Source organism: Ochotona curzoniae, unplaced genomic scaffold (genome assembly GCF_017591425.1).
Source record: "Ochotona curzoniae isolate NIBS_2020 unplaced genomic scaffold, NIBS_Ocur_1.0 scaffold_2587, whole genome shotgun sequence".
NCBI classification, from domain to species: Eukaryota; Metazoa; Chordata; class Mammalia; order Lagomorpha; family Ochotonidae; genus Ochotona; species Ochotona curzoniae.
Window position 1 is genome coordinate 21,127,390 of NW_024467096.1, and position 12,569 is coordinate 21,139,958.

At 45.4% G+C, this 12,569-nt stretch overlaps 1 non-coding gene across 1 annotated transcript; it reads right to left on the reverse strand.

Annotated features, from left to right (window-relative positions):
- Nucleotides 1-840: 840 nt before the first annotated feature.
- Nucleotides 841-942, reverse strand: LOC121171413. The gene has a single exon (XR_005886124.1). It is a non-coding gene; the product is annotated as a U6 spliceosomal RNA (small nuclear RNA).
- Nucleotides 943-12,569: the final 11,627 nt, after the last annotated feature.

Sequence of the window (12,569 nt, forward strand, 5' to 3'; positions counted from 1 at the left end):
TTATTATTTTTTTATTGGAAAGGTGGATATACATAGAGGAGAGACAGAGAGGAAGATCTTCCATCCGATGATTCACTCCCCAAGTGAGCGCAACGGCTTTGGGCTGTCCTCAACTGCTTTCTCGGGCCACAGGCAGGGAGCTGGATGGGAAGTCGAGCTGCCGGGATTAGAACCGGCACCCATATGGGATCCTGGCACCTTCAAGATGAGGACTTTAGCTGCTGGACCACAGCGCCAGGCCCTTTAAGCAATCTTAATAAGGCACAAAAGAATTAACAAAATTCCAGATCAAACATGGACTACTAATGAAACTACTAGCTGTATCTTGACAACAGGATGCTGGACTTTCTGCCATTGTCTATGCCTGCAATGATGAACATGAGACTGCTTATGAAGAGCTATGCTATAGTGCAGTAATAACATTTGGTAGCAATTTGGTAGCAGGGAGTTGATTTGGGGAGGGGGCTAGGGAAATCCCAGGGCCTATGGAACTGTATTATAGAATGATGATAATTTAAAAAGAAGTTAAAATAAATTTTTTTAAATGAAGAAAATTCAGTGGCATTAGGAAGACAATTCACAATATTAACAAGAAATTCAGCAAAGACAAAAATCATAAAAAGAAATAATCAGAAATTTCAGAGCTAAATTACTCATAAAAAATTTTAAAAATACACTGAAGAAATGCAATAGCAGAACTCAACAGGCAGAAGACAATTTTCGAGCTTGGAGGCAAATTTTTTTTGAAGATAGATGTTTTATATGTATATAAATACACACACATATATACTTTTATTACCCTTTAACTCCATAATATGTCAATCATGGGCTAGTTTTCAGAAAAATATGGAATTTTCATCAATTTGCATGTCATCCTCATGCAGGGACCATGCTAATCTTCTCTGTAGCATTCCAATTTTAGTATATGTGCTGCTGAAGCAAACATGAGGACATATCTTTTTAAATAACCCAGGGGTTGGTGCTGTCGCACAGTGTGTTAAGCCTCTGCTTGCAGTGCAGGCATCCCACGAGGAGGTAAGGTCAGAGACCCTGACGTGGGGAAGAATGTTCTGAAGGTGTTACTTGAATGGTTTTGATAGTTCTGACACATTGTTGGCATTGTTGCCTCAGTGCTGTGAACATCTTTCCAAGATGTATTGGCTGATCATGACTGCCTTAGTGCATCCAACCCCAGACACTGCTGCAAAGCTCACCCAGGAGAGTTGTCCAGCCTCTTCCGCTTTCCATCCTCTGACGTGGCACTTTGCCATCCTCTGCTGCCCTAGATGAGCTGGCTGTCATGTTTCCCATGCTGGGCATGCTATCCATTCTAAGACATCGACAACTGGGGAGGCCCAGTCCAAGCTTGGACCACACATCCTGTGATATTTCTTGTGACTGGGGTCTGAGTCCAGTGATCTAATTAGGGAGTCCCCCAAAACCTCACTTGGAGTGACCTCAGACATGTCTCTTGTGTGTGCCAGGTAATGCAGTGTCAGGTTTGGTCTGTCACCTGCACCAGCCAATGCACACACCACTGGGATGCAGCTGCTAGGTCAGTTCTGCCTCAGTTCCATATCTCACATGAACCTATGGGTGCTTGCTGCATCCCAGCCCAGTTAGCCTGCCACAGACCAAGTCCTCATGTGTACCAGTGGGTGCTGTGGCTTAGTCAGGGACAACACGTTCCCAGCCCTCTTCCCCAGGCACTCTGTAGCTCCCTGGCTCCTTGGTGATGTGTGGTGTGTCTGGGGGTTAGGGTGGTGTGTCCCCGCCTTGTGTCCTCTTGCTTTTTGTTGTGTGGTGCCACACAGTAGTGTGCAAAGTTTCTCACATATCACAAAACAAAACAAAACAAAACAAAACAAAACAAAACAGAATAGGCAGCTATGCTGGCACACTAGCATAGTTAACACAAATTTAGTATTAACCAGGCCAGAATGCCTACCTGCTTTTGGCTGCATTTCTTCCACCAGTGTAACATTTGCCTACATACAAGCAAAATTAGGCAACTGCCTATAGCTGGGGTGATCCTCATTCGATTAATAGCAAGCTTCTCAGCAGAAACCTTATAAATCAGAGGAGAACTGGAAAGAATATTCAAAGTTCTGTAAGAAAATATTTCTAGGCTAGAATATTACACCCAGCAAAGTGATCCTGTGGAGAAGAAGAACAAAGCATGACATCTAATGTCAAGTAAAAACTGATGGCTTTAATTGGATGGGATTATATTCTGCCAGCTTTGCTTTCAGACGAGAGATGGTCTCCCCAAGAAACTGTTGAGTTTATCTGGACAATGAGAGGCTGGACTCTATGCATGGTACACGCTTGCAATGAAAGAATCTTGACTGGATCTGAGCTGTAATACTGCAACAAGGTGGAGGAATCCATTATGGGGGAAGGGTCAGGGAGGGGTTGGGGCAATCCAGAGCTTATGAAACTGTGTCATAAAATGAAATGTAATTAATAATTAAAAAAAACCTGATGGCATGTATCAGACTGTTCCTAAAAGAAATTATTAAAGAAGCTTTATATTAGAAATGCAAGAATAACTACTGCCATAATGAAAGCACAAATTCCAACAAAAAGAGCAGATACTAAAACAATAAACAAAAACTGACTGATTCATATCTTTTCTGGATTTGATTTGCTACACTCACATATTTTGTTCATAGTTAATATATATGTATTAATTAAGATTATAATTCATATTTTTTTCCCTTTGCATTCAACTGGATTTTGAAATCTGGTTTATTTGATCTATTAAAATGAGTTGGAAAGCATTTGATAGTTCTCTATTTTCTGAATGAACTTGTTACTATACTATTGTTTCTTCCTCAAATGTTCAGTAAAATTCATCAGGGAGACTACTTAGGCCTTTAATCATTTCTGGGAGAAGATTTTAAAAGTAAGTTTAACACATATGGGGATGTTAAAAATGTTTTTCTGTTCACATCAGTTTTCTGAGTTTGTGTTTTTCAAGGAACATGTGTGCTTCACATCAGCAGTTGCCAAAATTATCGTCAAAAATTGCTTAACATTCTTAAAAATAGACAACTAAAAATAGTGCTACCCTCTGATGCAGCGATCCCACTGCTGGGTGTGTATATCCAGAGGGAATGAAGTCAGTATGTTGAAGAGCTGTTTGTTCTCCCATGTCTACTGCAGCACTATTCACAATAGTTGAGATGTGAGGTCAACCTATGTGTTCATCCACAGACAGATGGCTAAAGCAAGCATAGGGTATATATATACAATGGAATGCCCTTCAGCCATAAAAAGCTTAAAATCCTGTCATTTCTGACACCTGAATGAACCCTGGGAGGTACTAAGTTTGGTGAGATAAGCTGTGGATAGAAAGATAAGTACTGGATAATCTAATTCACACAGGGATAATTCGGATAGCTCATGGTAGGCTGGCTACAGTTAACAATGGTGTATAGTATACTGGGGCTCAGGTTGTGGTGATTGGGTTAAGCTGCTGCCTGAGATGCTGATTCTATCCTGGGTGCCTTGTTTCTGTTCTGTCTCCCAGCTAATATGCTTGGGAAAGCAGCAGAAGATAATACAAGTATTTGGGTCCCTGACACCTACGTGGGAGATCCAGATGAAGCTCCGAGCTCCTGGCTTCCGCTGTTGTACCATTTCAGAAGTGGATGAGCAGATGAAAGGTCTCTATCACTGCTTCTGTCTCCCCACCTCTGTAGCCCTGCCTTTCACATAGAGAAAACAGATCTTTAAAAACATCCTTTTTATAAAAAAAAAACAACTTATTTTTATTAGAAAAATATAGATCTTCCTTATTGGAAAGGCAGATTTATAGAAAGAAAGAGAGGCAGAAAGAAAGACCTTCCATTCATTAGTTCACTCCCTAAGCAGCTGCAATAACCAGAGTTGAGCTGATCCATAGCCAGCAGCCAGGAGCTTCTTGTGAGTCTCCCATGTGGGTACAGGGTCCCAAGGCTTTGGGTCATCCTCTGCTGCTTTCCCAGGCCACAGAGAGCAGGAAGGAAAGAGGAACAGCTGGGATATGAACCAACACCCTCTGGGATCCCAGTGCATGCAAGGTGAGGATTTAGCCACTAGGATATGGCTCCAGGTCCTAACAAGGTTCTTACCACAAACAAATGGAAAAGGTTGAGGTGATGGATCCATGTGAGTATAGGTTCCAAGGCCTTGGACCATCCAGTCATCAGCATTGGGGTGGATTGGAAGTGGTGCAGCTGGGACTAGAACCAGCACCCATAGGGATGCTGGCTGTTGCAGGTGGAGAACTTACTACACCACCACACTGGCCCCCAGATAAGCAATTAATATGGGCTACCAGTATGAATATTGTACTACTTCAAGAGAAATATGGAAAACTAAGTGAAAGCCCTTTCAGCATCTGAATTTAAAACACATCATGATCTGTACATGCATCGTGGGCATCAGGTTAAGCTGCTGCCTGTGCAGACCCAGCGCGGTAGCTTTGTGGCTAAAGTCCTCGCCTTGTACGTGCCGGGATCCCATATGGGCACTGGGTCTAATCCCAGTGGCCCCGCTTCCCATCCAGCTTCCTGCTTGTGGCCTGGGAAAGCAGTGGAAGATGGCCCAGAGCCTTGGGACCCTGCACCTGCGTGGTAGACCTAGAAGAAGCTCCAGGTTCCTTGCTGTGGTTCAGCCCAGCTTCGACAGTTGTGGCTGCTTGTGGAGTGAACCATTGCAAAGAAAATCTTCCTCCCTGTCTCTCCTCCTCTCTATATATCTGACTTTACAGCAAATAATTAAATAAATATTTAAAAAGAAAAAAAAAGCGATGCCTGTGATACAGGCATCCTATGCAAACACCAATTGGAGTTCCAGCTACTCCACTTGCAATCCAGTTCCCTGTGCGTTCACCTGAGACAGCAGCGAAAGATGGCCAGAGGATTTGGACCCCCTGCAATGCACCTTGGAGCACTAGAAGAAGCTCCGGGTTCCTGGTTTTGGTCTGACTTAGTCCTGGTTATTGTAACTATTTAGAAAGTGAACAAGTGGGGTCCGGCACGGTGGCCTAGCAGCTGGAGTCCTCGCCTTGCAAACGCTGGGATCCCATATGAGTGCCGGTTCTAATCCTGGCAGCTCCACTTCCCATCCAGCTCCCTGCTTGTGGCTTGGGAAAGCAGTCGAGGACGGCCCAAAGCCTTGGGACCCTGCACAAAAAAGGGAGACCTGAAAGAAGTTCCTGACTCCTGGCTTCTGATCGGCACAACATCAGTCATTGCAGTCACTTAGGGAGTGAATCATTGGACAGGAACCCTTTCTCTCTGACTCTCCTCCTCTGTATATCTCACTTTGCAATAAAAGTTAAATAAATACTTTAAAAATTCTTATATCTTTCAGTGGCTGAAAGAAGTCTCTGTGAAGTCTGGAGGTCCTGCTTTATTGCTCCTTGACCTCTCCTTGACCTCTTCTTGTAAACTCTCCCCCCAGGTCCTAATTTAGCCAGGGTATTGGATACAGATGAGTCCAATTAGTCTAGGTGCTTTCAGCTACAAGCCCAATTCCTGTTCCTGCCCATCCCAACCAGCACTAATCAATTCCTTAACCCACAACATTAGGTATCCAATCCTGCACACCTGTGACTCACCTATCACCTGCGAGGGGGCAGTATTGCGTTGTGTAACCACGCCCCTCACAAGCCTCTTTAAAAGGCCGGTGAAGTGTGGGTCTCACTGTCTTTCTGGTCAGGTGTTTCCGCTACTCTGGCGCCTCGACTCTTGGCTGACCCAGGACAGGTAAGCCCCTGCGCATGGTCCCTGTGTACTGCTTAATTGGACAATGGATACAGCATTGTTGTTTCTGGTTTGTGTGCTGTCAGCAGTTCCAGGAGAGGTGAGGCCTAGCAGTAGTGGAATGTGGGCAGAGAAGCCAGAGAAAGGTGAATGTCTGCAGCTTTGTGTGTCCAGGTTACTCATTGCATGTCCCTTAGGATAACTTCTATTTTTGGAAGCTGGGACATAGGTCTTCAGCTTAATGGATGGACTTGAGGGAAATGACCATTTGTTCCTGTTAGGATTATGATTGGTAGGATTGCTGTATGGACTTGTGATTTGCTATTTCAAGAATGTTCTATTACCAAGCTCGGTTAATAAAGACTCCTTACTAAGCCTTAGACATGTCTGGTATGATCTCGCTTGCACCCCGTAACATTTGGAGGCCCCGGCGACATTAGAGATCAGAGGGCAGTTGGCATCCTGTGCTCCAGAACCTGGCTCAGTAGTCTGGGGAGGCCACCGTGATGGTTAACACGGCCCCAGCACCTGATCCTGGCTTTTTGGCTCACAGGATTCACACTGACCCTTAGGAGGTGTCACTCAAGTCTGTATGACCGGTCATTGGTGAGTTTACCCACAAGCGGGGCTCACTATCTGACCTGATTCTGTTTCTGGGAGTGCTCATAATGGGACTTGTAAAGAAGGCTGGACCGTACAAGACCATTGTGCGGGCCATCTGAGTTGGGAGTCCCAAACTTTAGGTTCCCAACGTCTGGTTTCTGGATTGTGTGGCCACATGTCTGTCTTGTTTTTTTGTTAAGTGTATGTGTGTTTTGTGAAAGAAAAGGTTTTTTTTTTTTTTTTGCAGTAATGGCGCTTAGCCTCGGAGCTCTTTGAAACCAAAGATGGAATGAACTCTATCTCCATTCTTGTGCCTCCTTCTCCAGCTAGAGTTGCTTTAGGAAAATCTCGAAATTGCTAGCATGTGCGCTGTCTGTTTGCTGATTGGGGAGTGTTAAACCTTTTCCTGTGAACTAGGTTTTGGAGTTTTCTGTAACATAATCATGTATATTTTCTGGGTCATCTTTGTACAGTTAATGAGTATAAATTGGGCAAAGGTCAATTACTATTAGCATATTTTCAAAGTAAATTTGTCATGCACTTTCATTTAGAGGGATTGCTTCAAATTGTAAATCAAGGATATTGGCAGATGGAATATGGTTCATCAGTGGTTAAGGGGTTCTAAAAAATGCTGGGACTTTTAAATGCTTTTTCTGCAAGAGAATAGTTGTTACTCTGGAATAGAAGGTTGGAGTCTGGAAGGTATGAGGAATGAGTTTCACTGATATGCTAATATCTGAATTGGTTGAAGTTTGATTTGAAATCTGTAAAAAGGTTTTTTTGGAATGTTACATGTGACTGAGTTAATGATTTGATTCAGATGCTAGAGAAGTGGAGAATGTTACGAAGTGCAGCCAGTGATGGTAGAAGTGTGCGAAGTCTAGCTTTATTGCTCCTTGACCTCTCCTTGACCTCTCCTTGTAAACTCTCCCCCCAGGTCCTAATTTAGCCAGGGTATTGGATACAGATGAGTCCAAGTAGTCTAGGTGCTTTCAGCTACAAGCCCAATTCCTGTTCCCGCCCATCCCAACGAGCACTCATCAACTCCTTAACCCTTAGGTGAGTCACAGGTGTGCAGGAGCAAATACCTACCAACTGAGGATAATATTGCAGTGTTGTGTAACCACGCCCCTTTAGTGTTTGTCAAAAATATAATAAAATTTTTTAAAATCTTAACATAGTTAATTAGGGTGAAAAGGTGCAAAGGCTATAGGGAAGTGGGTAAGACTTTTATTTCCATAATGTTTCCTTCATGTATCTCAAGTAAAGGGGGATATTGACCGAGAAGCCCCACCCAGTTTCCCACCCACCCCAACACCCGGATGTGGGGCATGCTCCGAGGGTCTTGCTCAACTTTGGTTCACCAGTTATGAATCAATCCCAGTCGTGCCACGCCAAGCACGATAAGGTCGTTGAAAAATCCACTGATTGACACAGTCCCTCATAGTCTCCATTTGCCCAGTAGTTCGTTGCCGATAGCTGAGGCGGTTGATTGACTTGTTCTGTCCTCTGTCTTTTTTTGGTTAGAGTTCTGAGTTTGGCATTTCAATTGGGGCGATCCCCAAAGAAAGGTTGAAGTGTTCCCAGACCAGATTCCTGTATGTACTAGCAAGCACAGGGCCCGGCACAGTCCTTCGCCCCGATCAGCTGGCGGTTGTAATTGCTGGGTTGGTTCTGTTTCCAGCCCCGACTTCCATTGGAACCAATTGGTTTTGCAGTCCAGCCTGGTTCTGCCCAGCACATCTCAGCCCTCACACAAACCAGTGGGAACTGCAGCCTAGTTGAAGTGACCCACGATAACCCCCACCAGGCCCGCTCCATACCCTAGTTCAGTCTGTCCCACATCTCCCTCTGCTCTCACAAATGTCAATGGGTATTACAGCCTAGTTCCATCTAAACAACTCCACTATTCAGCCCACACAGATGCTGCTGGGTGTCTGTCTAGCCACCCCAGCTCCTGTCCTGGTTTTTGTGCCCTTCCGTGGTCGTGGTAACCCAAGAGGGAGGAGCCCACTATTTCCCTCCCAAGCCTTTCCCACTCCCAGATTATGCACTCTCCAGGTGGTTCTGAGGTTTGACTTGACAGAATTAGCCCCCAGTGCTAGCTTCTGCCAGCTGATGCTGATGCTGTGACTAAGCCCAAACAACCCTCACCTGCTCTAATTTATGCTTGCACCAGTAGGAATAATCAGCTCAGCCTGGCTTTTCCCTGATCTAGTCCTTCTGAGGTGTACAGGTGTTGTAGCACTGCTTAGTCTGGCCTGCCCCTATCCCAGTGCACGCTCTCCCACAGTAGCTGTCTGGCAAGAGGACCCTCCCTTATTCCCCTGCCAGCTCTGCCCCCTCCCTTCCTGGTTCTCACATGTGCTGTTTGGGTGCTGTGGTCACATCTGGTGCAGGCAACCTCCCCTTGGCATTCCGTATTGTGCACTGGTTTTTGTCGCGACCAAACCTAGCTTGACTCACACTCTGTTCTGGTGCTTGGATTCGCCAGTGGATGACGTGAACAGATTCAGCCTGGTCTTCCCCTGACCCATGCCAAATGCCAGCCAGTGGGTAACTTTCCATGACTTGTTCCAGATTATTACCCTCCATGCTTCTTGCACTTATTTGCAGGGACTGTGTTCTACCAGAGGAGTTGCCCAGGCTCCTCCATCAGAACCCCTCCGAGTGCCAGATTTTGCACATACCCAGGGTTCCATCAGCCAGCCCTATTCAATTCACCTCCTGTCCTAGCAGGAACAGTAGCTTTTCCTGACTGGCCTTCAACCCAATATGGTTCTTACAAGCCCCTTTAAAAGGCCCTTGAAGCTGGGGCTCATTCTCTTTCTGGTCAGGTGTTTCCGCTACTCTGGCACCTCAACTCTTGGCTGACCCAGGACAGGTAAGCCCTTGAGCATGGTCCCTGTGTACTGCTTAATTGGACAATGGATACAGCATTGTTGTTTCTGCTCTATTACCAAGCTCGGTTAATAAAGACTCCTTACTAAGCCTTAGACATCTGGTGTGATCTCGCTAAAACCCTGTAACATCGTCTTCCCATCTCTTCCTCTCTATAATTTTGCCTTTCAGATGTGTAAATAAGTCTTTTTTTTTTTAAAGATTTGTTTATATTTGAAAGTGAGATATAAAGAGCAGGAGAGACAGAGGAAGATCTTCTGATTCATTCCCAAAGCGATTGCAATGGCTGGAGCTGCGCCAATCTGAAGCCAAGAGCCAAGAACTTCTTCTGGGTCTCCCACAGGGTACAGGTTCCTAAGGCTTTGGGCCATCTTCGACTGCTTTCTCAGGCCATGAACACCAGGAGCATTTCAGTTTGGGCTAGGGGGAAGGTGGAAGCCCTTATAGGGCTGGATCTGAGATTTATGGCTCTTTTTCTACCTTATTTTTTCTTACAATAAAATTTTTTTGAAAGGCAGAAGACAGAAGGAGAAAGCTTGCAGCCACTGGTTTACTTCCCATATGGTAGCAATTTCAAGGACTGGGCTCAGCCAAAGCCAGGAGTTTCTTCTGGGTCTCCCATGTGGGTACAGATGTCCATGGTTGGGCCATCCACCACTGCTTCCCCAGGAGCATTAGCAGGGAGCTGGGTCAGAAGTGGAATAGCTAGACTATGAACTGCCACTCACACTGGATCGCAGTCCTGCAGGCAGTTGATTAACTCACTTCTCCACAGTGCCAACCCCTGAGCTGTATGATTCTAAGAAGGGATTAGGTAGGGAAGTGGAGCCATATAGGCTATGGTCAAGAAGTGGGAATTTCAGGTGCTTTGGATGTCTTAGAAATTTATTCATGATGGCTAGAGAATATAACCAGACGGGGAAGTTGCTGATAACAAAGCTACAATCATCTCACATGGATGGAGAATACCCAGCCCAACCTACAGGTCTGATTCCCCTAAGTCAACCACAGTTGGGCTGGACATTCGATAAATCTAATAGGCACATTTTAAAGTTACATAATTTTGTATGACCTGCAAATAATGTCGTTAATATTCCAATGGCCTTGGGAAACACTTAAAGTTCCCCCACCCTGAATAGGTTGCCATTTTGTAATTAAACCATGGTCTTGTATAAAAACATCACTGTATAACCTTGCCCTTGTGCCTTGGAAACATTGCTTATGCTCTTTTAGTGGCATGGTAGTCTGAATATCAGCAGGACTGACTTTGATTAAAAAAAAATCTAACTGCTAGGAACAGTGTGACGGCTCAGTGGCTAAGTCCTCGCCTTGCATGCACTGGGATCCCATAGGGTGCTGGTTTGTGTTTTAGCTGCTCCACTTTCATCCAGTTTCCTGCCCGTGACCTGGGAAAGCAGTAGAGGATGGCTCAAAGCTTTGGGACCCTGCACCCGCATGGGAGACTCAGAAGCTCCTGGCTCCTGGCTTTGGATCAGCTCCGCTCCAGCCATCACAGCCACTTGTGGAGTGAACCAGTGGACAAAAGTTCTTTGTTTCCTCTTCTCTCTAAATCTGCTTTTCTAGTAAAAAGCCTACAAGGAGGATGATTCAAAGGCTGATTTTGACAGTAAAATTCTGGGAAGGGATAATTTAGACAAGACAGGTATGACTGAAGACCTTGGGAAAGTGCACGAAAATGAAAGTGGCAAAGCCTTTAGAATTTTTTCCTGCATAGCCAGGCTACTGCTGCTTATGCAAGAGAAGAGTGGAGATTTACTTCCTGGAGAAGCTGAGCAAGTCAAAACTGAATTTGGGAAAAGGAGAAATAGCAAAAGTCTGGAAACTGTGGGAAAGTTTGCCTAACAGGTCAGATTCCAGTTCATTTCCTGACCAAGACATGTGTGATTCATCTCCAGGGAAACTAGTTATTCCAAGGAAAAAATCAAGGGGCGGCAGCAAGTGGGTTCCAAGGGAAGCAGAGGGTCTCTGTGTCAACCCCAGAATGTGGGCCACTATGTAGCTTCCAGACAGCTTTTGTACCTATCCCTTGGCAGCAACCAGGAATTTGGGGAAAGCTTTTAATGGGAAAGAAAGTGAACGAACACTTTCTGAAAACAGGAAGAGCCAATCAGGGAGCAGAAGACAGTGAACTGAAGAAATAAGAAAAGGAGATACACTGAGCAGCTAAGAGTTGTCAATTATAAAAGCATCCACTTGGGGATGCACTGCGGCACAATGGGTTAAGCCACTGTCTGCAACCCCAGCTGCTCCACTTGCAATCGAGTTCTCTACTCATAGTCTAGAAAAGGCAGTAGAAGATGACCCAAGTGCTTGGGTCCCTGCTACCCACCTGAGGGATCTGGAAGCTCCTGGCTTCCTCCTGGCCTACCCCTGGCTTTTGCAGACATTTGAGGAGTGAACCAGTGATGGAAACTCTTTGTCTCTCAGTAACTCTTTCACATAAATAGATAAATCTTGGAGAAAAAAGCATCCACATTTTAGACATAAAAAGAACAAAATGCTATTTGCATGGATGAGTCTGGGAGACACTATGTTAAGAAAAATAAGCCAGGTAGAGGGAAATATCAATGTTCTCACTTATACGTGGAATCTATAAATCTTGATCTCATGCAAGTAGGGGGTAGATCAGTGGTTACCAGTGGCTGGCAAGACTGGAGAAACCAGAGATGGGAGGCAGGGACTTGATAATGAGTATAAATTTGCAGCTAGACAAGAGAAATGTGTTCTGGTGTTCTATAGCACAGTAGGTTGATTAGTTAATAATTGTGGGGAGCAGGGTGCTAAAGCTGCTCCTGGGATTTGGGAGGGGCCATTGCAAGATGGCCCAGGGCCTGGGCCAGGAGGCAGAGTTGGTCTCGCCAGCAGGTAAAAAAGTCACAGGGATAGGCTAATGCCCCCGCTGTGATTGCTGGCCTATCAGCGCCAAGTGGACCCATAGGGTGAGGTGATTGGAGAATGATATAAAAATAGCCGGTAAAAGCTAGGGACGATGACAGAAGGACTAGGATGGACAGACAGGATGATGACTAGGACAGACACACTGTCAACTGCAGCTCTTGACTCCAGTTCCTCACCAATGCCGACTCTGGTCTGAGAAACTAACTGGGTTTCTGCTGAAAACACAGGAGGCCTGGGGGTGGCGGAAAGGAGACAGGGAAAGTATGGGAAGAAGAACGGGAGGAAGGGTGGTGGAAAGAGGGCCGGCCAAAGAGGTGGGGAGGAAAGCTTAGACCAATGGGGACAGGCGCAGCGGAGAGAATTTAAACGTGGCCGCTTTTGGCAATAGGG